Below are 4379 nucleotides of genomic sequence, written 5' to 3'. Positions count from 1 at the left end.
TACTAATGGAATCATCAGTAACTACATCGCTAATGGAATCATTGACAACTTAATAGACAATAATTCTGAAAAAGAATAGTCTATCCAAAGTATAGAAAAAATAGAAATTTCACGGTATAGGCGACCTTGGGGAAATGTTTTGTTTAGTTCAATCAACTGTAGCGTTGCGATCGCAAATTGTGATTGGCTAGTTTAAATTCCTGGTGCCGCTACTAACGTGAAATGTGATTGGTCGATCAAATTGTGTTAAATCAACATTTTCTAAGGGCGTCCATTTTTATGTTTGTTGTTTGTAGGTTATGGTTTTTGTTTAGATCACGAAATTTTCGTTTTACGTTGTGCATATTTTCTGTTTTACATTAATTATTATGGAGTAATAATATAAAAATTGATGAAAATGCGTCAGTGTAGTAAAAGATGTAGTGTACTGGGGTAAAAATCTACTACGGAAATTGGACATCGTTTCCCAAAGAATGATCTCGCTCCTTTCCAAAAATGGGTTAATCAAGTAAATAGTAGTAAGTTACCGGGATAAACCACAATGCAAATATATCAACGTCATGGTGTTTGTTATGGACATTTTAGTGAACAATTTAGAATTATCCTTCCTTCACGAAGAGGTATTAGGGTAAATGCATATCCATCATTGGTTTTATCAGGTACATATAAAATTATCAATCTACTACATATCTGTTTATATATTGTTTGTTTACAGAAAATCAAAACCTTATGAAGATGTTAGTAGTAATAAAATTCAATTGATCTACCAAGTTGTTCGTATGCTGTCAGTGTGATATCTCTACATAAAGAAGTTTTACAAGAAGGTAATAATTAATATAACTGGATAATTAGTAGTAATAAATACTACTTTTAATTGTAAAATATCCCTAAAATATTTGCAATACTTAACATTGCTTAACAAATCTTAACCAAGATTGCTTAAAGAATTTTGTTGGATCTATTAGAGGTCATGGAGGTAGAAACAGCATCCTTCCCCTAGTATGTTCGAGAAATTTTTAAAAGGGCTCATCACTTCAATTTTTTCACATTATTCTCCCGGAGAAAATTGTGAAGAAGATGAACATGTTAGATAACTTATATTCTTTTTAACGGGAGATCTAGTACCACTTGAGGTTGTTAAATCACCAGTTGAGTCTATATTTTCAGTTCCAGAGAATTTTGCTCTGAGGAAAACAAGAGTCTAATATTGTATTTTAGTCTTATTTCGGGCTATTTAACAAAACTTCTGAAAAAGAGACAACATGCAATATTTGTCTATATTCTATATTAAGTAGTTCCACAGATTAAATACTCTAAAATCTAAATATCTTTAAAAAACACATACATTTTTAGTGTTTCAACTGTCCAATCCATAATGATTTTCAAGACCAAATTTTAAGTTATTATGAGGTGTGATTGTATTTTTGGTTTAATGAAGTTAATGCAATATCAACAGGGAAGGATTTAAAGTTTACCTTCAATATATCAAGATAAGTTAGAACTCTAATAGATCCCATAAAATTGATGACACTAAACATATATGGGAAGGCGTTATAGAAGAATTATAGATATTTTAATATTGCCTAGAATAGAGTTCATAATTGTTTTTATTTGCTTTTTGTTTATATATATTTATATTATTTACACTTATGTATATTTGTATAGAATTTTATTTTAATAAATTAATTTTAAGATTTAAATTTGATTTTTATTTAAATACTATTGGCCAATAAATGTGACGTCACAAAATAATCAGGCGAAATGGCAGACCAATCAGAGCAAAGTATTTTACTTACAGGTTTCTACATAACTATTTTAAACTAACCAATCAAATTCGCGTTGTCAGCGCCCCCAATGATTGGACTAAGCGAAACTTTGTCCCACTACCTACCATTGCAGTTGCACACCCCTGATCCAAAGCTTTTTGTGCATATGTCATCTAAATTTGTCACGTCAAAACGTCGCAATTTGGCCGTATCAACTCTGAGTTTTAGTTCAGTTTGACTTCTGACATACAACAAAATTCTAATCTAAATAAAATAATTAAACAAAATACGGTTATCAAATATAATTTAACATTATAGTAAATATAATGCATAGTTTATAAAAGGAATTAAAACTACAATTATGTACACAGTTATAATAGTTTGCAGGTTAGGGCTGCAGGTACCACCTATGTGTTAATGACAAAGTTTTGAAAGACATTTTGATACAACTGTATTTCTCTTTTGTTTGTTCTGTTAATACCTGTATACATCTTTCTTGATAAAACTAGATTAAATCACCAATTTATCTAACATTTGTCCACGATTCCAACGTTATCAATTTCTTCTTCAATGTATCTTATCGAGTTCATCCGAACCGAAGGTGTTGTTAACCATTCCTGTTTCCAGCACAAAGTACAATATATATGCAATGAAATATTACTACAGTTATAAAGAAGATAGAGTTTAGAAATAACAGTTTGTTTAAAATAATTTAATAAATTATGTTTCTATTAAAAAAGTACTCAATGTTTTTGTACCTTTCATATATTTGATCTTTGACAGATTTAACATCAAGCTGATCTTGATTGGTCACCCGCTTTGTATGAGGACGGTTTTTTTTCGTTAAATTCAAGTAGTAGCTGCAACATGCTAAGAATATTTTCGATAAAAATCGCAGCAAGTTATTATTCAACAGTAAAAATACTTACCTCTATAAAGTATTTTCGTTCGTGTTCAAAGTAACTGATTAGACACGCAATCTGTTCTGTCTGGCTTCGGAATTTTCGATCAGAGTGACAATATAAATATGTTTGACAACCGGATGATTTTGACATACTAGTTCGGTTACACGTTCGAACTTATCAGAGAGCATTGTGTCTCTTTTTAACTAGAATAAAATGGGAATGAAAATATTATCTGGTTTGAAAACTAGTTTACAAATTGCAGCAGGCAATACATTAAACATCTTGATGACATACGTACAAAAAAACTTTGGATAGATTATATAGAGTACGCATCCTTTACACAAATTGTGATAACCTTTATTGTATAAAAATATACATGAATATTGTATTACGAATATATAAAATAAAAAAACATATCAACCATACAAAAAAATTAATTAAATTAACTGTCTACTCCAAATTAATTATAACGGCAAAGAAAGAACTGGCACTGCAATTTGCACAGAAACAATGACAACAATGAAAATCAGCTGCATAATTAAGGACACGGATATATAAATACCTCCCACATTTGATTTAGTAAATATTAAATTATTAATAGAGCTGGCAACTGAAAAAATGTGTTTTTTATTGTATCATGAATCTGCGAAAACAAATTAATTCTATTATTAAATATTCTCTTTCATTAATCAAATATAAAGATTATTTTCTTTATATTGTGTTATAGAAATTGTGTAAAAGTTTATAATACTTTTTCTGAGAAAAAAGTTTATGATAATTTAAGAAAATTATTGTTGAAGAATTTTAATCTTGGTTGTTGAACGATATATGTTATAGTACATCTAATATCCTTTTATTTAAGCAGCTTGTACGAATTTGTATTTAATGAACTATGATGCTATGAGTTATGCTTAAGGATATGTGAAATAGTTTATTGTCTTGTTGAACTGGTAAAATTTTTACTGGGTGTTCTGTCTATCTATTTATATCTTATTTCAAGTTTTAAGGCAAAATATTGGATGATTTCGTATATTCATTTGATTTCGAGGTTATTGTGCAGCTCTTCCTTGGTAATTTAGCAATAAGCTTTGATCATTAACCGTAGTACTTTGTTTTGACTGCGTTGGATTACTAATTAATTTTATACTTTAATGCAACCCCATATTTTCACTCCATAGGTCCAAATTAGGTCAATTTGAGAGTCTCAAGTACTGAGTCCGACTAAACGGTAGAGTTGCTTTATAATGTTTCTGTCATTTCATTCTACTCACTTATATTTTCCAGCCTTTAGTCAATTTGTAGTTCTTGTTGACTGCTACTTTCCCTAGAGCCATATGGAGAGGTATATCTTTTGCCATGTAGTCGTCAAGTATTTCAGGTACTGGTTTTTGTTGTTGTGGGGATATCTGCAGTGTATAGTGGATACAGGAGTGATCTCAAAACACTACCCTGGAAACTCCAGCCGTAATAGGTTTAAGTGTAGGGAATGCACCTTTATACGAGACTTTTTTTACGAGTTTTTACGAGTTTTTTTAGAAAACATGCTGAGCAGTCGATAGTACTAGTTGTAAATTAGTCCCAAATGCCATACCTGGACAAAAGTTTGTGAGGCCTTCAATAATATGCTCATATACGTCCTACTATTAGTTGCCGTTCGTATTTGTTATTATTGAAGATAAATTAAGGACAGAGCTTCGTGTACTATCAG

Source organism: Rhynchophorus ferrugineus, unplaced genomic scaffold (assembly GCF_030347505.1).
Source record: "Rhynchophorus ferrugineus isolate W39M unplaced genomic scaffold, kcgeb_rfMv2 rfM1, whole genome shotgun sequence".
Taxonomy (NCBI): Eukaryota; Metazoa; Arthropoda; class Insecta; order Coleoptera; family Curculionidae; genus Rhynchophorus; species Rhynchophorus ferrugineus.
This window is presented reverse-complemented; position numbering follows the sequence as displayed.